This window comes from Carettochelys insculpta, chromosome 4 (assembly GCF_033958435.1).
Source record: "Carettochelys insculpta isolate YL-2023 chromosome 4, ASM3395843v1, whole genome shotgun sequence".
NCBI lineage: Eukaryota > Metazoa > Chordata > Testudines > Carettochelyidae > Carettochelys > Carettochelys insculpta.
In genome coordinates, this window is record NC_134140.1 from 80,498,114 (window position 1) to 80,519,599 (window position 21,486).

Sequence of the window (21,486 nt, forward strand, 5' to 3'; positions counted from 1 at the left end):
GTAGAGGCAGGGAGTTATACAGGCCTATGGTGTCCTTGTACCAGAAATATTCCTGGCCCAGATTCCACCAAAACTCACTACTACTGGTGACCTCTACAGGCATTCCACTTCGGGGCCAGCCCCCATGCTACCGGGTCAGCCCCCAACATGCCTGCACGCTGTCACATTAGATCTGACCTGGATTTTAACTAATAGCTTGCTGGAGGCTCACATTTTTATATCACATTACATTCTGAGGTTTTCAGTCACCCACCCATAAGATACATTAACACTGTGTCTACACTTGCATTCCTCTTTCTGAAAAGGAATGCAAATGAAGGAAATAGGAAATGCGAATGAATATTCATGCTTCATTTGCATAATCACTGTTTGGAAGAGATTCTATCAAAAGAAAAAAGGCAGTGTAGGTGAGGCTTTTTCAAAAATAAACCCCATTTCTAATTTTTTTAGGAATAAGAGTTCCTTCGAAAATGGGGTTTATTTTCGAAAGAGCCCTGTCCACACCGCTTTTTTTCTTTTGAAAGAATCTCTTCCAAAAAGAGATTATGCAAATGAAGCATGGGATATGTAAATCAACCACCTCATTTGCATTTCTGATGTCCTTCATTTGCATTCCTCTTTCAAAAGATGAATGCAAGTGTAGACACAGCTTAAGAGAAACAGTGGAGAATAGAATTTAAACTTTCAAGTATATTAAATAACCCAAAACTCAGGGCCTTGATAGTGCTTTAGTAAATGGCAAACATTATCACTAATATTTATTTTTGGAAATTATTAGAAAGTGCAGTGATCTTTAATCTCTCGGTGTTCTGAGCTCCAGCTAACTTGTTGAAACCCATTGACCTGTCCTGATTTACATTATGCCAATTTATAGGCAAGCTACTATAGGTTGTTTACTAGCCATATGAGTGGAGATGACAATGATAACTGTGCCACTCCGGACACCTACCTACAGTTCTGTATATCTTTCTTGTTGTTTAGAAGACATGGTGTTAAGTTCTGAAGTTCATCTAAGAGAGTTTTTATTGTAGGGAATGTGGCAGAAGGAAAGCAATGCTGCTGAAGGCTGGGAGGAATGTGTCTCCCAGAGGTCATCTGCATGAGCATGCAAAGGGCGGCAGGTGTGATACTGAGGCTGGGAGGAGTGTGTCTCCCAGTGATCATTTGCATGGGAATGCAAAGGTGCGTATGCGATACCTTTTCAGTCAAAGCCTAATGGGTAGCAAGTAAGCCATGAGATTTGGTCTATTGTAAACATGTAGTTGTAAAATCACAATTTAAGCTGACACTTAATGCGGGAGATGTGAGATCTCACCAATGTTCTGGGTTGTTGTGGGGGACAGGGCAGTCGCCTTAGCTGTGTAAGACATTGATTACACAGGGCTCCCTGGTTTAAAGCATTGTGAGGAAGAAGGGGAAGGGCACTGGTTGAGTCAGCTTGCTGAGTGCCATGGCCCTGCCTATGCCTTGGCCACATAGCTATAAGCCTGGCTTAACTAACTCTCCCCACCTGTAGAAAGATAAAGCTGGATCCTAGGGTGTTTGTGAAATCCCATATGAGAGACACCAGGAGCTAAAATCAAAGTGGCAGCTGAGGCCATGCAGAGCTGAAATCACAGGGTTCTGCCTTGGGGTGATCCCAAGCAGTGGGGTTGGGAGTGATGACCATGAACAGCAAGCAGCCAGTAGGAGCAACAACACCTGGTAGGAGCAGCAGCCTGCGGGTTGCTGTTGCTCCTACCAGCTGCCTACTGTCATCACTCCTAAGCCCACTGCTTGGGAGCACCCTAAGGCAGAACTCTGTGATTTCAGCTCTGCATGGCCTCAGCTGCTGCTCTGTGATTTCAGCTCCTGGCATGTCTCACATGGGGTTTCACAAACACCCCAGTATCCAGCTCTATCTTTCAACAGGTGGGGAGGATTACTCAAGCCAGGCTTATAGCTATATGGCCAAGGCATAGGTAGAGCCATGGCACTCAGCAAGCCAGCCCAACCAGTGCCCCTCCCCTTCTTTCTCACAATGCTTTAAACCAGGGAGCCCTGTGTAATCAATGTCTTACACAGCTAAGGCGACTGCCCTGTCCCCCACAACAACCCAGAGCATTGGTGAGATCTCACAACTCCTGCATTAAGTGTCAGCTTAAATTGTGATTTTACAACTACATGTTTACAATAGACCAAATCTCATGGCTTACTTGCTACCCATTAGGCTTTGCCTGAAAAGGTATCACACATGCGCACCTTTTGCATTCCCATGCAAATGATCACTGGGAGACACATTCCTCCCAGCCTCAGTATCACACCTGCCGCCCTTTGCATTCTCATGCAGATGACCTCTGGGAGACACATTTCTCCCAGCCTTCAGCCGCATTGTGTTCCTTCTGCCACATTCCCTACATCATACAGGTAGCATACGCCTTATTCTGGTTGCTCAGCATGTAAACTATATCTAAATGTATATAAATTAGATTTCCATCATTAGTATGTTGTAGACCCCCATCAAGCATGGCTATCAAAGCACTATTGAGTAACTTTGTTTATGCTTAATTATTGCTGCTCAGAGAGAGCCCAATCCTGTAATCAAAACTGCTGGTGAAGAAAACGTTAAGGAAGAGCAGTCATAGGCAGCACTGCTGAAAACAACATACGTGAAATCCTGAAGTATTTCAAACCATTACTGCACGGGTCCAACAACAAGAGTGTGTCTACACTTGCATTCCTCGAAAGAGGTGTGCAAACCAAAAATGCAAATGATGTATAAATTTGCATATTCCACCCCTCATTTTGCATATTCTAATTTCAAAAAAAGAGCTTCTTTCAAAAGAAAAAAAGCCAGTGTAGATGCTGCTCTTTCAAAAGTAAACCCATCTTCGAAAGAATCCTTCTTCCCTTTAGTTAATGGGCAGAAGGATTCTTTCAATGATGGGGTTTACTTTCGAAAGAGCAGCATCTACACTGGCTTTCTTCTTGCGAAAGAAACTCTTTCGAAATTATAATATGCAAATGACCTGTCAAATATGCAAATTTATACCATTTGCATTTTTGATTTGCATACCTCCTTTGAAAGAGGAATGCAAGTGTAGACACACCCCAAATGTCTAGTTTCCTTTACATGTAAATCAATAGGATCAAAAGTAATGATTCCTTCTTGATCGAACAGAAAAGAAAATTTTCTTTTTTCTTTTCAATGTGGGCAGTGGTAGATGATAAAGAGGGTAAGTGGCAATTATAAATACTGACTTTCTGTGCATTACTGTAACTTCCTTGTTAACCACTAGGTGGTGGTATTAGACCATTAAAAAGAGTTGTCATCATCATCATAGGTCTCCACAAAACTTGGCAGCTTGGGCAGGGACTTGTGTAAATGGTTCTCTAGCACACATGGGCAGTCATGTAGCACTTTAAAGACCATCAAAATAATTTATTGGGTGATGAACTTTTGTGGGGCAGACCCACTTCTGGTGATACTGCAGGCAGTGAAGAAGTAGGTCTGCCCCATGAAAGCTCATCACCTAATGAACTATTTTGTTAATTCCTAAAGTGCTACAACATGACAGATTTTTTATTTTGTCAGGATACAGTTTAACACAGCTACCTCTCTATTACTAGCACACATGGGAACTGTCCAAATTCTTAATGCAAAATGTAGTCCGCACTAAAGGTTTCACTTGATTTTGCGTCTCCACAGCTAACATCTACACTCAACATTTTTGGGAACAGTGGTGTGGTGGCTTGATTAGGCCCAAAAGATGAGCGACAAGGTAGGTAAGGTAATATGTTTTATTGGACCAACTTCTATTGAGAGCAAGAAGCTTTTGAGCAAATCAAAGCTGAAGAAGAGTAGCATCTCTCTCACCGACAAAAGTTGGTCCAATAATGATATTACCTCACCCATCTTGTTTCTCTACTTTTTTTGGAAAGTCACTGTTGTACCACCACCACCACCAATGCTGCTCTTCCAGTGGTAGGTGCTGTACACTGAGACTGAGCACTGGCAACTATAACTAACATTTAAAGAAGTAGGCCGATGCTCAGACCACATAGGAAGACACAGTCCCTGTCCCCAGAGAGTTCAGATTCTAGAGAACTAGATCAGACAGTGTGAAGGAAAAGAGATACAACCTACGCTCATGATGACAAACGTCTACTATGTTAGTTCTCTGTTAGTGTATTTAGATATGTATTTAATTTGTTACAAAAATGTAGGTTTCGGGGACTGACATTCAAAAGCTGAAGTGGGGGAAAAGAAGGGATTGGATTGAGAAGGAAATTAATAAAAATAGGCATCCGGGGCAGGGAGTTATGAAGAGAAGAGGAAGATGGAAGTAAGGAAGAGAAGAAATGTAAGAAATGTAATGGACAGTGAAACTGGGCAGCTGAAGAATTTAGTGCTAAGAAAGGAAAAGGGAAGAAAGAACACTGAAGTTGAGAGAACGATGATGCAAGAGTCCGTAAAGGCTGTTCCCACACAAACCAGCTCTTTTAGCTATTCCGCATTTAAGAGAGAACAGGGATGTTCCTGGATGACATGCCTCAGATGCATCCCTCCAGGCCCAGTTGTAAGCTGAAGAAGGGGATACAAGGTCTTTTTATCCTTTGAAGCATCTTTGGTAGCTACCCTCATTGCTTGTCAGAGGTAGACACAAAAGCTGTGTCTACACGTAAGCAACGCTTCGAAAGGGTGAAATTCGAAAGAGGGCATTCGAAAGCCCGGCTTTCGAAACAGAGTGACTATACTTAAACAGTGGATCATGAGTTGATCTGCCCTTTCGAAAGACAACTGCATTCTTTTAACAGGGACCATCCAGATGGCTCCAGGCACTCTTTTGAAAGAAGGGGACCAGAAACTCTGCAGATGGGGTCTCATGACTGACAAGCCCTTCCAGGACTGCACGCAGCCATTCCCTTAAAGGGTCCCTCCCACCACCCTCCACAAGCTGAGTGCTGCCCAGCTGCCCCCAGCCAAGCAGAGCTCACTGTGCCCCAGAATAGAGTCCCAGCAGCTGCTCTTTGCTGAGGACACATTGATTATGGATACCACACTCACTGCAGCTGCTCCCCCCCCCACACCTACTCAGGTGACTAAGCATCCCTCCTGGGGCTGTGGAGCCCTCCCACCCATGACCCCACCAGTCCCACTGTCCCAAGTGCCCCAGTGCCTCTGGAGCCACCCCAGCAGCTACAACCCGTGGGAGCCCCTGGTGCGGGGGGAGTGGGATGATGCCTGATGGCTCCAGAACTTCGGGATAAGCAGACAGATCTATCACGAGATTTGCCACTGGCTCACCCCCGTGCTCCGGCACCAGGATACCTGCATGCAGCTTGCTCTCTCTTCCTCAAGAATCAGGTCACCTAGCCATCTGGAAGCTAGCCACCCTGGACTCCTACCATTCCTTGGGACACCAGTTTGGGCTGGGCAAGGCCACCATCATGACTGTACTCATGGAGGTAAGTCGGGCCTGGGTAACACGCCCCCTAAGGGGGTTGGGCTGGGGCAAGGGAGACCCTCTGCTGCAGGAGGCTGGAAGGGAGCAGGCAGGGGGCCAGGAGGGAACAGGCAGGGGGGCGTGGGCCAGGGACAAGCTACCACACCTTCACATGTGTGCATGTCCTCCTCCTCCCCATGTCGGTCGTCTGAGCCATTAATGCCCTGCTGCTGCACAGGGTCATCTGCCTGGGGAATCTGGATGCTGCTGTTGTGGGATTCGCTGCACTGGCCTTCCTGAACTGCTTTAGTGCCCTGGATGGGATGCACATCCCCATCCGTGCCCCAGCACACTGCACCAGCCAGTAAGTGAACCACAAAGGCTACCATTCAGTGGTCGTAAAGGCCCTGGTGGACTTCAGGGGCCGATCTCCGGACATGTACGTGGGCTGGGCTGGCCGCACACATGACACCTGTGTTTTCCAGAACTCTGGCATCTGCCAGCACCTGGGGGCCAGCAGATAGGAATATGGAGATTTCAAAGTTGCCAGGGTCCTTTCGAAAAGAAGCCCCATCTGGACGAGCCACGTAGTGGTGAGCCGTGTCAATTTCAAAGTGCCACGGCTGTCAGCATTCTAATGAGGTGCTGAATATGTATTTCAGCATTTGATTAGTAAACTTCGAAATGGCCATTTGCATGGCCATTTCGAAGTTTTGAGCTAGTGTAGACGTAGCCCGGGGTGCGTCTACACTTGCATTCCTCTTTCGAAAAAGGTATGCAAATGAGGTAAATCAAAATGCAAATGAGGTATAAATTTGCATATTTGGTACCTCAGTCGCATATTCTAATTTCAAAAGAGCTTCTTTTGAAAGAAGAAAGCCAGTGTAGATTCTGCTCTTTTGAAAGTAAGCCCATCTTTGAAAGAATCCTTCTTCCCATTAAATAAAGGGAATTCCTTTTGAAAGAGGAATGCAAGTGTAGACGCACCCCAGGTGTTTCCATCCCATGTACAGTATAACGGTCTCTCCTGCTGCATAACTACATGAATGACAATCTAATTGATCACAGAGCCACACAGTTAATTTTTCTGTTACTGCAAACTGACACATGACACATACAGAATGGGGAGAGACTGTCTAGGAATGACTACAGCAGAAAGGGATCTTGGGGTTATAGTGGACGACAAGCTAAATATGAGTCAACAGTGTGATGCTGTTGCAAAAAAAGCAAACATGATTCTGGGATGCATTAACAGGTGTGTTGTGAACAAGACACAAGAAGTCATTCTTCCACTTTACTCAGCGCTGGTTAGGCCTCAGCTGGAGTATTGTGTCCAGTTCTGGGCACTGCAGTTCAACAAAGATGTGGAGAAATTAGAGAGGGTCCAGAAAAGAGCAATAAGAATGATTAAATGTCTAGAGAATGTGACCTATGAAGAAAGGCTGAAATAACTGGGCTTGTTTAGTTTGGAAAAGAGAAGATTGAGGGGAGACATGATGGGGGTTTTCAGGTATCTAAAAGGGTGTCATAAGGAGGAGGGAGAAAACTTCTTCTTCTTGGCCTCTGAGGATAGAACAAGAGGCAATGGACTTAAACTGCAGCAAGGGAGGTTTAGGCTGGACATTAGGAAAAAGTTCCTAACTGTCAGGGCGGTCAAACAGTGGAATAAATTGCCAAGGGAGGTTGTGGAATCTCCATCGCTGGAGATATTTAAGAACAGGTTAGATAGCTGTCTATCAGGGATGGTTTAGACAGTACTTGGTCCTGCCATTGGGGCAGGGGGCTGGACTCAACGGCCTCTCAAGGTCCCTTCCAGTCGTTGTGTTCTATGATTCTATGACAGTGTTGAGAAGCACTGAAAACCACCTTAACTGTAAGAGATATGGTGTGTAATTTCAGGTGTGTGCATGCATACATATGCAATATCCAGAGAAACTGGAGCTATTCATAATTGGGATATCAGAACCAAAAGAAAACCTCCATTTCAGATTTTACAGAGGACTTGGCACATCCCAAACAGTGAAATTTGGGTAATGCTAAATCAGCATAATTTGGATGCTTTTAAATAATTCTATTAAATTATAACTTAATTCTGAGCCGTAATTTACAACAAGATTTTTGTAGGAATTTTTGCATCTGAGGCTCGGGGAAAAATACATATCTGATCCCACTCCCACTGAAGTCGATGACAGAATTACCATTTAATTTAATGGGAACAAGAACAAAGTCCATACTAATTATTGCATGTGGTCTGTAACGAAGAGACATCATTCAGCTGACACTGGATTTGCTGAATTAATGTAAGACTTTAATACAGGAACATAAGAACATAAGAACATAAGAATGGCCATACTGGGTCAGACCAAAGGTCCATCAAGCCCAGCATCCCATCTGCCGACGGTGGCCAATGCCAGGTGCCCCAGAGAAGGAGAACAGAAGACAATGATCAAGTGATTTATCTCCTGCCATCCATCTCCTGCCCTTGTTATGAAGGCTAGGGCACCATACTTTATCCCTGGCTAATAGCCATTTATGGACCTAACCTGCAAAAATTTATCAAGCTCTTTTTTAAACCCTAATAGAGTCCTGGCCTTCACAGCCTCCTCGGGCAAGGAGTTCCACAGGTTGACTGTGCGCTGTGTGAAGAAAAATTTCCTTTTATTAGTTTTGAACCTACTACCCATCAATTTCATTTGGTGTCCCCTAGTTCTTGTATTATGGGAAAAGGCAAATAATTTTTCTATATTCACTTTCTCCACACCATTTATGATTTTATATACCTCTATCATATCGCCCCTCAATCGCCTTTTTTCCAAACTGAAAAGTCCCAGTCTCTCTAGCCTCTCCCCATATGGGACCCTTTCCAAGCCCCTAATCATCTTAGTCGCCCTTTTCTGAACCTTTTCTAATGCCAATATATCTTTTTTGAGGTGAGGAGACCACATCTGCACGCAGTACTCGAGATGTGGGCGTACCATAGTTTTATATAGGGGAAGTATGATATCTTTTGTCTTATTATCGATCCCTTTTTTAATAATTCCTAACATCCTATTTGCCTTACTAACTGCCGCTGCACACTGCGTGGATGTCTTCAGAGAACTATCCACTATAACTCCAAGATCCCTTTCCTGATCTGTCGTAGCTAAATTTGACCCCATCATGTAGTACGTGTAATTTGGGTTATTTTTTCCAACATGCATTACCTTACACTTACCCACATTAAATTTCATTTGCCATTTTGCTGCCCAATCACTCAGTGTTCAGGAGAACACTTTAGATCGATCATGCTAATCAAGTGCATTTTTGGATCATTTTAATACCTTCCCTTTGCTAGTCTGTCCAACGATCAAAAGTTTTTTGTGTTTAAATAATTACCTTCTTCACAGCCCATCTTCTCTTCCTGCTTAATCATTCAGTCAAGTCATAATGCTGAAGTTGTGACTTTTTAAACCTTCCCATGGCAACAGACTATGTTGTCACAAACACAGAATTGTGTTTTTGTTGCAGGATCAAGCATTGACTGCCAAGGAGATATCTTGCATTCTAACACAAATATCCCATAAATATATACATTGAATGGAGAAGCTGACTGATTAAATTAATTAGTTTTCTACAACATATTTTTGGTTTGCCCATAAAAAAGATTTTAAGTCCTGAAGCTTCAGCCTTCAGGCTAATTCCAAGGCATTTCATAACTGCACATGAGCCCTGCTTCTTAACCGATGTTTGCACTCTTAGGCCACTGTATTTATGGGTTCCATCACAGCAATTGCAGATAGTAAAGCTCTACATTCAGAGAACCTCGTCTCATTGACAAAAGCAAGATTATGACCTACAAGTGCATCCTCCAAGCTAGTTTTTGAATAGCCCTCATACCCAATCTAAAATTTGTCTATTAAATAAATAAGTAATCCTTGAATTATGAATCTTCCCAAGTGTCAACTACTCTTTTTCTGGCCTCTATCCTCTTATCTTACATATAATGTGGCAGAGGGACTACCATTAGGACTAAATCAGGTGGTGGGATAGAAAAAGGGAAACAAAATGGTGCTTGATCCTGTAGCTATTAACTCCTAAGTGTTGATTTAGGGTATGTCTACACAGCAGCCTTATTCCGAAATCAGATATTCTGGAAGAGCTATTCCAAAATAGCTTATTTCAAAATAATGCTGCTACACACAAAAATGCACTTCAGAATTGCACTTAGCTATTTCGAAATACATTGTCTACACATGTAGGCTGTGGCCACATTTGGCCAAAACTTTGAAATGGCCATGCAAATGGCCATTTCAAAGATTACTAATGAGGTGCTGAATTGAATATGCATCGCCTCATAAGCATTAGGATGCTTCCAGCCACGCACTTCAAAAGCGCCACTTTCGAGCACGCGCAGCTTGGTGTGGCTACACGGGGGTCCTTTCTGAAAGGACCCCACACATTTCAAAATCCCCTTATTCCTCTCAGTGTAGCTGAAGCACGTGCGTTCGAAAGTGGCACTTTCAAAGTGCTGCGGCTGGAAGCATCCTAATGCTAATGAGGCACTGAATATTCAATTCAGTGACTCATCAGTAATCTTCAAAATGGCCATTTGCATGGCCATTTCAAAGTTTTGGCCAAGTGTGGCCACAGCCATACAGCCTATTTTAAAATACAGCCATTGGATGCACTGTGGTTTATTTCAAAATAGGCTCTGTTCCTTGACTTAACAGCCCCTATCTTGAAATAGCTATTTCCAAATAGGTACTATTCCTCGTGAAACGACGTTTACCAATTTTGAAATGTCAAACACTACTCTGAAATTATTTCGAAATGCAGTTGCATTGTGTAGACACTAGCATAGTTATTTCGAAATAATGGCTGTTATTTTGAAATAACTGTGTTGTGTAGACCTATCCTTACCATGCAAACAAAAGCCACTGCTACCTCCATTTATTTTGATCTACATGACTTTATGTCAATGACCAACCTAACTTACAAATGTGCAAAATCCTAAATTAACTCATGGCAAGTTTTTTGTAAAGATTGTGGGAATGGTATGTCCATAAACTTGTACGAGGCACTTGGTCAACAGGAAAGTAGGCCTGCTTGGGTCTACAGGTTGAAACTCTTTAGTTCAGCACCCAGGGGACCTGACCAGTGCCGGATGAGAGAATTTGCCAGACCACAGGAGGTCAATATTGTTTAGCACATTACCAACATGTCCACTGCTTACTGGGCTCTTAGAAAATATTTAGGGGTAAATTCGAGCTGAATAACAGCACTACTTTGTGCGGGCAAGTTTCCCTATGTGATGTGGAGTCATAGTTTTTTGGCTGATGGCAATGCAGGGTTTGGCCTTATATCCTATGTAGCACACTGAGTTCTAGCTCAGATGATTAGGTCCCCCCTACATATGCCAGCTGCTTTAGTTATGTCTATAAACCACTTCCTTGGATTGTGCAAATCTTCTTGTGCACCAGTTTAGGACTGCAAAGTCCAGTTACTAGAGGGACCAGGAAGCTAGGAGGGGAACTTGAAGCACAACTTTCCAGGCAAGGAACTGGAAATTGCAAATAAAGATATCAGTCTCTGCTGAAGCACAGCTTCAACATTTTGTGTAGTTCTTTCGGTAATATTTTATGCATATTATGTAATGAGAATTTTCATATTGATAATAATTTGCATAGAATCATAAAAATCATATGACTTTAGTACTGGACTTCATATGACTTTAGTACTTATTTGCCCAGTGATGGAAAAAGTTGGGTTGGGTGCTCTCGTGAATGAAATTCTCCATGTACCACACAGTGCTCTTCCAGCATGCCTCAGCTTTTATCAGTGAGACAGAGGAGGGACTTGTTCTAGAAGCAACAGGGTTAGCTCAGTCTTCATGGCTACACCTACACTAGTGAGTTCTTCCGAAAAATCCCACAGAGTGTCTACTGTTCTTCCAGACTCCAAAATTCCATTTAGAAGCGCGGCCCTGGGGGAGCTTCTAGAAGGAAGTCCTTCTTCCGGACGCCCCTTCTTCCTGAAAATTTTTGGGAAGAAGGGGCCTCCGGAACAAGGACTTCCTTCCAGAAGATGCCCGGGGGCCGTGCTTCTAAACGGCATTTTGGAGTCTGGAAGAACAGTCTTCTGGACTCCAAATCACATGACCGTATGCTAATGACGAGTGGGGAATTTGCATCCGCACCTCATTAGCATATTTCAGGCCGTGTATTACCATGCCACTTTCAGAGAAAGTGGCCTGTGTAGAAACGGCCAAAGTGTATTCTTTTGATATTAAATCGGAAGAACATGACCCTTTCCCCAGTAGCCTTCTTCCTCTCCAGCTGCATCTACACTTGCAAAAAAAATGGGCCTTTCTGAAACAACCTGCAAAATGCACAGAAAATGCTCTCTTTTGATCCAAAATTGAAGGAACATAGCACCTTTTTCAGCAGCTCCTTTTGCACCACCTTTTTTCTGAAAGATTCTTTCAGGAAAAAAACATATATAGATGCCTGGGGGCCCTTTATTTTGAAAGAGCAGCGCTCATCGTACTGGATTTTTCAATCCCTGGCCTGTTCTTTCAAAAGAGCAGGGTCCATGTGGATGCTCTCTATTGAAAGAGCAGATTGATTTTTTGATCCACTTTTTTGTGTGTGGACACACTCTATCGAAAGAAGTTTTTTCCAAAGAGGTCTTCCAGAAGAACTTCTTTTGAAAGACAGCTGTAGTGTAGATGTAGCCCGTGACTCAAGCCAGACTTGGCCCTTTTGTTGAGTCTGCCCATTAGTACAAAGTATAGTGTTGAGTTTGTGATGTGAGAGTTGGAACTAAGACCCAATCTACAATCTGCTATGATAAGGCATCAAACATTTAGCAAATGAGAACATCATTTAATCTCTTCTCGCATAGGCTAGATTCAAACTAGTCACATAAAAATTAAGGGCTTTATAGCTGATTAGCACTGTTCTGTGATACCAACTCCCAAATATGTGCTAATTTCATACCTTCAGGAACAGGGCTTGCTTTCTTGAAAGAAAAGTTTATTAAATCAAGTTCTGACCTTTATGGAGCTTACTCAAGCAAGATCTTCCACTCTGTAGATACACATGAAAAGCTTTCAGTGTCATGAAAACATACTCTGCGAGAACACACTCCACATTGTATTTAGAGATAGCTCACATTAACCAAAATACAAACAATAAAATATTATAATAAAAACTAACATAACATCGAAATCCACAACTAAATAAAATCATTTTAAGTAGTACATTATTTCTGGATTCTAATGCTAACAGAATAGTCCTATAAAATATAACATTTAAAAAGCATATTAAATGAACATTATCTGCAAAACCAAGCATTCAACAATTAGAAATTGCAAGAATTTAAGATTGCCTGTGGAAGTTTAATTCTGCCCTCTTGTGATTATATACTAGGAGGCAGTCTTTAATTATACAACCGTAAATTTCCTGTAGTAATGCAACTGGGTCAGGCCTTATGACCTTTAGCTCCAGACTACAGATGTAAGTCTTTCACTTGAGGTAAAGATGCATATAACAGTGGACATAGACTGTTATTCTCTCTATGGACCAGCCCTAACACACTTTTGCCAATGGCTTACCAAACTGTTTTTGAGACAAACACTGAAATGATGGGCATTCCTGGCTTTAGAAGCAGAATTGTCTACAGTGATTAGGATATTAGGTGCAAATAGATCAGCCACACTGATAGGTTTGGTATACATTACAAAAGTCAACGTGACTGAATACAACTTGGTTCTATCTGTTAAGGTATGTCTATAGTGCAGCTGGGAGCAAACGTCCAAGCCCAGGTAGTTAGGCTAGCCTATCACACTAAAAGTAGCGATGTGGTTCTTGGGGTAAGCTGCAGCTCAAGTTCTCAAGCCTACGTGTAAGGATGAGCTTCAGAGTCTGAGCTGCAGCCCCACCTTCAACAGCCATATATCCTACTATTTTTAGTGTACTAGCTTGGGCCCCACTGGCATGGGTTTGTTCATCTTACCTGGGCAGCTTGCTCCCAGCTGCAGTGTAAATGTAACAGGAGAGCCCCAGATGTTCTGCTTCCAGAGCTGTCTAACAACATTGTACAACTTCTCAGTTAATGATGAGACGTTTAGTGTGAAGGGATGTGAATATTAACAAATGTGAGCCCAGATACTTGATTGTGCTGCTAGAAGTACCTCAGGTAATAAAAGATGTGAATTTATGTTGACAGCTTTTTCTTTTAGCATCTATGGAATATAACTCTAAGCTCTGTCTAGAAAGTTATGTCAAAACATAACTCTAGGCTATGTCTAGACTACAGGGATTTGTTGGCAGAAGTTTATGTTAAAAGCTATTTTGTGACAACTTCTGTCAACAGATCGCGGTCCAGACTGCAGGGTGGATCGAAAGAGTGATCCACTCTGTCAGAGAGCGACTGGACTGCCCAGCTGCTCTATCAGCAAAACAGCCACCTGGAACCACAGCAGACAGGGTCATGTGGTGTTCCAGAGGCCTTTTCTGTTGACAGAAGCCCCACCCCCCCGGCATTTTGTCAACAGAACTGTGTCGACAGCGGTGGTTCTTCCTCGTGGCAAGTGGGGTACGGCTGTCAATAAAAGCACTGCACTCTGCCAACTTATCGTCAACCGAACACGCTTGGTCATCTTGATGCTCCATGGGTTTTGGTCAACAAAACAACTGCTTTGTCAACAAAAGCCTTTAATCTAGACATATCCTCAGAAGGTGGATGATTTCTGCCCCATGAATTAAGCTATATTGCCCCAGAGGGAATCATTATGCAGCTCTAAATTGATGAAATGGAGAATCTTTAGAGAGTATCTACAATGTTAGGAATAGCACCATGAGTTACTTCTTCCAGGGCTAAACCTGGGACGTGGTGGCATTAAGCAAGGACTTCACCACTCAGAAGAGCAAAAGTCAATGTGATCAGTCAGAGTGCTCCAGGCACTTATAAAAACATAGCTACTTGAGTTATGCGCATTATGTGTCAGAGTTATATAGGAATGCAATGTAGAAGAATGGGTCTTTTTAAAGTGATTAGCTGCTTACAGGTAAGGAGCATTTCATGTACAGGAGAGGAAGAAGAGTCCCTGCAATCCCAATTTTGGTAGTTTTAGAAAATATGTTCTGATATTTCATTGGGCATTGGCACTGATTGCTTTGTCCACTCTATATAACACATGGGGCTTAATGTTAACGCATGAATGAAACACAAATTTGGGTCACTGTGGTTATTTGTACTTGAGTGAATGTACAGGATATATTACATCTCTACATTTAGAAGACCTTTATGTACCGATTTTGGCATTGTGGCCTCGATCAGCCATGTCAAATTCACAGCCAGGGGGCCCCTGTGGCCCAACTGCTTTTTTTTGCAGCCTGTTAATAAAACATCTACGTGTGGCTCACTCCATCACACACCCTTCTCTGGCATGCACAACCAGGAGGGGGTGGGACAGACACCAGTCCCAGCTCCTCAGGCTGTCCATCTCCGCTCTGTGCGTATTAAAACCCCAGGGAGCCAAGGGGGTTTAATAAGCATGTGCCAGACAAAGACAGCCCAAGGAGGTGGGGTTAGTGTTTGTCCCGCACCCAGCCACGTATGAGTACCAGCGAAGGGTGTGTCACCGCTCTAAGGAGAGGGATGGTGAAACCCACATGGGCCAAGGTGGAGAGGGGTGCCTGCCAGGTAGGGAGCCACAGGTGCGGGGGGTGTGAAGCAAGGGGCAGAGGATAGTGAAACAGTTATACGGGGAGGGGGTATGGTGGGGGTATAGTGCACCCCTCATGGGGTCTGGAGGTAGTGCTTGGAGGGGGCACGGCAAGCATCATGGGGCCTGAGGGGGTGGTGCAATAGGGGGTGCACTGCAATGGGGAGCAGCGCAGGCCTCAAGGGGCCAGGGGGTGGTGCAATAGGGGCTGCACTGCTGGGGGGGGGATACAAGCCCCAAAGAGTCTGAAAGGGGGGAGAACATGTAAACCCCAGAATGCCTGAGAAGGAATGCAAAGAAATCGGGGGTGGGGGGCAGTGCAGTGTAAACTGCAGGGGAGGGGGCCAAAGACGGGGAGGGAGTGCAGAGTTTCTCCTTCAGTGGAACAAAAGGAAATCTGCACTTCAGACTTTGGACAGCTGCCACCGAAGCTGAGAGATCCTGACCTGGCCTCTTTCCCCATCACCCCTTGCCTTACTGGGACCCACCCAGTCCCACCCAGCACCCCTTGCCTCTCTCCCTGCTTCCTCCATGCAGGAAGAATAATGCTGGATTCTGATGTCTTTCATGGCCACTGAAAGGGGGTGGAGGAAAGCGGAATCACTAACCTCCACATGGGAAGAGAAGCTGCTCTTGGGGCCGGGGAGGGGCTTCACGGTGTTGTACCCACCCTGTACAAAGGTGAGAGGGAAATATATAAAATCAGCCAAAGCATCAGCCTAACCTGGTCACAATGACTGACAAAGCAAACCCTGTACAATGGAAATGTTTCAACTTAGGTACACTCTTAGCAACATAACAGCAAGCTGGTAGTAATCAGTTTCTCTCAACCCTAATAGTCATCCTTTAGGTCTGTACAGCTCCATTTCCCTTCTTTAACTCTTGCTGTTGTTCCTTCCAGCCACAAATCTCAAAGCCCATTTATTCATTCCTTCATGTTGATAACTTATGACTTTCCTGTGCGATAGGTTATCCTCACTGAAACTGGCAGCACAGAGTGCAGAGCTCACCATAGAATGCAGGCATCCTGACACCTGGCTTTGCATGTTCCCTGCAAAACCATCTGTCCCTTCTTTCTTTAAGGTGTTTTGGCTTATCTCTTTCTTTGCTCCCTGCCCCCGCAATAGGCGTGTTATTTCTCACATTTTGGCTGTGTCTACACGTGCCCCAAACTTCGAAATGGCCACGCAAATGGCCATTTCGAAGTTTACTAATGAAGCGCTGAAATGCATATTCAGCGCTTCATTAGCATGCAGGTGGCAGCAGCACTTCGAAATTGACGCTCTTTGCCGCCACGTGGTGCATCCAGACGGGGCTCCTTTTCGAAAGGACACCGCCTACTTTGAAGTCCCCTTATTCCCATGAGCTGATGGGAATAAGGGGACTTCAAAGTAGGCAGGGTCCTTTCGAAAAGGAGCCCCGTCTGGACACGCCGCGCGGCGGCAAGGAGCATCAATTTCGAAGCGCTGCTGCCGCCCACGTGCTAATGAAGCGCTGAATATGCATTTCAGTGCTTCATTAGTAAACTTCGAAATGGCCATTTGCGTGGCCATTTCAAAGTTTGGGGCATGTGTAGACGTAGCCTTCATGAGCTATTATAAAATAAAATTAAGCATTGAATTCTCAGTTAAAAGTATTGTATTCTATTCAAACAAGACCTGAAAAATTATAAAACACACCTAAACTATAATCTATAAGTATAAATAATGACAACTTTCTAATGAAAGTACGTTTTCTTTGGTGGCCCTGAAAGCTATCTGTTTTCATTTGTGCAGCCTTCAGCAGGCTTTGAGTTTGACATACCTGGTCTACAGTTTTCAAGGTATTAAAGTGGTGCTGTGCTTGGAGTTGCCATGTTTAACTGATTTAGACACCTACATTGCATTTTCTAAGGGATTTAGGTGCTTATTTGTCTAAATCCTATGCACTGTCTATGGGATTTGGACTCAAATGCTTAAAACCTTTTGAAAGTGAGGGTAGGTCTATGCAGGAAAGTTATTTCAAAATAATTAGCCTAGCATTTTCATAATGCAACCGCTATTTCAAAATAAACTTCGAAGTAGTGGTTGACTTATTTCACAATAGGTTAACCTCATTTGATAAGGAATAGTGCCTAGTTTGAAACAGATGCTGTTAAGACAAAGAACAGAGACTATTTAGAAATAAGCCAGAGGGTGTCCAATGGTTCTAGTTCGAAATAGGTTCTATGTTGTAGACACCGAATTTTGAAATAGCTAAGTGCTATTTTCAAATGCATTTTTGTGGGTAGCTGCATTATTTCAAAATAATCTATTTTGCAATAGCTATTCTGGGATAAGGCTGCTGTGTAGACATACCTTGAGACTCATGTTCCTAAATTAGTTAGGCATTGCAATTCTGACCACAGCACCTCCTAAATACCTGGAAAAAAGCTGACCTATAATATATAAGGTGTTGTGACCAGAAATGTATGAGGTTTGCAGCTTCATAATGGCCTAATTGCATGAAACCTTACTGAATATTTTATATTTATGATTTTTTCCAAAGAGCTGGGGATCTCAGATAAGGTGCAGGTGAGAGTTGGGGGATGTGAAAGAGAAGAATCATTTTAGCATCCAACCCAAAAGTGGTTGTAACTATCATCATCATCACTGAAGAGTTACAATATCTTTACTAATACAGGAAGAAGTCCTGCTAAGACACTGGGTGTGTCTACACTTGCATTCCTCTTTTGAAAGAAGTATCCAAATGAGGGAAATCAAAAATGCAAATGAGGTGCATATTTGGTGCCTCATTTGTATATTCTTATTTCAAACGAAGAAAACCAGTGTAGACGCTGCTCTTTCGAAAGCAAACCCCATCTTCGAAAGACTCCTTCTTCCCATTAAAGGGAAGAAGGATTCTTTTGAAGATGGGGTTTACTTTTGAAAGAGCAGCGTCTACACTGGCTTTCTTTTGAAAGAAGCTCTTTTTCAAAATTAGAATATGCAAACAAAGGGTCACATATGCAAATTTATAGCTCATTTGCATTTTCTATTTAGCTCATTTGCATACCTATTTCAAAAGAGGAATGCAAGTGTAGACGCACCCTGTGAGAACTCCAATAAGCAGATAAAAATTTAGAGCGAGATGGAATAGAGAAGCAAGTTGTATTTGAGCTTTGATCTTCCTCCTCTCACTGTGATTCTTTTATGGTCTATATTTCTCATTTTGTTTTTTACTATTAGTACAACGGTTGTGAGAAGAGGGACATAAAAATTTAATGGCTCCTTATTCCATACTTACGTCATGTCTACACTAGCCAAAAACTTCAAAATGGCCATGCAAATGGCCATTTTGAAGTTTACTAATGCAGTGCTGAAATACATATTCAGCACCTCATTAGCATGCAGGCGGCCACGGCACTTTGAAATTGACGCGGCTCACCGCTGCATGGCTCGGCCAGACGGGGCTCCTTTTCGAAAGGACCCCAGCTACTTCGAAGTCCCCTTGTTCCTATGAGCAGATAGGAATAAGGGGACTTCGAAGTAGCCGGGGTCCTTATGGCTTTGTCTACGCTGTGAGCTAGGAACAGGATTACCAGCTCATGTACACATCCTCACATGATAATAGTAGTGTACTCATGGTCACTGGGATAATAGTGATATGTCTTGGTCATGCTGAGTGCTTATCCACACGGTATTAATCATGGCTCCACTACTATTTATACCCAAACTAACAAGTCTCTGCCTGACTGAGCTTGTACTGCAGACATGGCCTATGGCATGACAATGATTTTCAGAGATAGTAATTGTGATGCCATTAGCATGCACAAATTCTCGAACAAGGGGGGAGGGGGGTGTCAGAACAACCCTGGCTTAAAGTGGTTTCCATCACATCCAAGGTTTACAGTTTGGTTCACTGACTTACAGCACTCCCTGCCCCCCCGCCACCCTCAAATTGTTCTAGCACCCTGGTGACAAGAGAAATTTTACTTCAAGTTGAGATTAATCTTAACAGTACTTATGTAGCAGATTTCATCCACGGACCTAAAAGTGCTGTACAAATATTAACTAACTCAGCCTCATAAAGCCTCTGTAAGGAAGGCTGTGTATTATCCTAGTCCTATGGATAGGGAAAAATGAGACACAGGATAAATTACTGGTCCAAGATCACACATCTAGGCCGTGGCTACAAAAGAGGGATGCTAATGAGCCACTTTGGCAGGTGCTAATAAGGCGCTGCCATGAATATGCAGCGCCTTATTAGCATAAGGGCAACCACGCACGTTTCAAAAGTGCCACTTTCAAAACGCACACTGGCTGTGTAGTTGGGGGCCTTTCGAAAGGACCCCCCTACCCCGGATTTCAAAAGCCCCTTTTTTCCCCCATTTGGTTTTGGGAAGAAGGGGTTTCGAAATCCAGGGGGTCCTTTTGAAATGCTCCCGTCTACATGAGCAGTGTGTGTTTCAAAAGCGGCACTTTTGAAATGTGTGTGCGGCAGCCATCATGCTAATGAGGTGCTGCATATTTATGGCATCACCTGATTAGCATCTGCCGTAGTGGCTTATTAGCATCCCCCTTTCGAAAGGTTGGGGCTAGTGTAGCCACGGCCCAAGAGGCAGAAATACTGCCTATGTCCTCGTCTCTGTGCTCGAACATCTCCCCCTACACACGACTTTACTAACCACCAGGAACAGGTGTTCAGCCCACATTTCCTACCAATAGCCTTAGCAACAACACGCAAAAAGGATGCAAGAATGGTTTCTGGTATAAAGTGAAGAATATAGTAGATATGATCTGGAAGTCCCTAAGCAAGTAATACTCCATTGACGTCGGTTTAATGTAAGCATAAAGTAGCACTACAGTTTTAAATTTGACAGTAAAGTGACTGACAATTATGTGTTAATTTTTAAACAAAAAAGCAGACAAATGCCACTTAAATTGTGTTCAAACTACAGCATTTTAAAACATTACCTCAATGAATTTCCAGCTAGTGTAAACTGGCATAGTTTGATACCAAAGTCAATGGAGCTTTGCCAATTTACAGTAAATGAAAATCTAAATCCAGACGTTTAAATGCTGTAAACTTTTTTTTTTTACTATATGATTCGAGTTATTTCAACAGCATAAGGTCATGCAAGTTCACTAGAAGTAGGTACATCAAACACTCTCTGTATGAATCACAATCTTAGACTGTAAGACCTCCATCCTTCTAATACACACTTCCTTGACATCATTGTGACTACCCATGTAGTAAATTTAATCGTGTGTGCGCATTTGTAGAATTGGAGCCTAAGGTATTACAGAGCATAAACAGCTTGCAACTCCAAGAACCATTTGTTATCTGGTCACTTCCATTTTGAAGTCAAATGTAAAGTCAGAACACATTAATCAACTAATTTTCGAATATGCATTCTCAGACAGCAATGTGCATCATACTGCATTGAGAGACTTTTTTATTTCATTACTTAACATACACACAATATGAAGTAAACAGACCTCACCTATGTTTAACATAAACAGAATTTGCCTTGCTTCTATAACTTTCCTTTTGAATCCCATAGGGATGCTATCAAGTCATATATCACCAAAAATGTAGTTTAAGTTTTTCCCAAAAACCTAATACTGCCAAATATTGCCACTAGATAGATTGCCACTAAATACTGCCAATAGATTTTTCACTATTTAAATCTCACTGGTATCTTACCCACACACACACACATACTCTCCCCAGCAGTTGTACAACATACACCTGTAACAGTGCTAGTAGTGAATAAGAACCTGAAAGTGAAGTCAGACAGAAATTAGCTATGCACAAACATGAAACTGACAAGTCCATTTTCATTCACTAAGCTAAAATACAAAAGTAAATGTCAGGTGATTAAAATTTTAGATCAATTTTAATAATCTAAGGCTTTTTAAAATATTTTCTGTCCTGAAATTACCCCTTCATGTTTTTAGTTTTTATTTACCTTTGTAAGCTAATAATGAAATGTGTACTTTTAAGCTGACATCTTCACTATTAACAGATCCCAGCAACACAACATTCACATCCTTTTAGATTCCCACATTACACATTAAATTCTTAATGAAGATCTACCATCCTCAGCAAACAGTCATGCAAACACCCAACAAAAATGTAGTGCAACTCCTGTGTTTCTACCTTCTATCTGCTCATTCATAGTTACCAATATATGGTGCTAATCCTGCACTTAGACACATGCAAAATTCCCAATGATAATGCTACCCTGTGTTTTGTCCTTTATAATAAGTAGCCCTTCTAGTAATGTCACAATTCATATTTGAGTCTGCACCCGAGAGCCACAGTCCATTTATAATCCCTAAAAAGATAATATCAGCAAAAATACCCATTAGAAAATGGTGTTTAAAT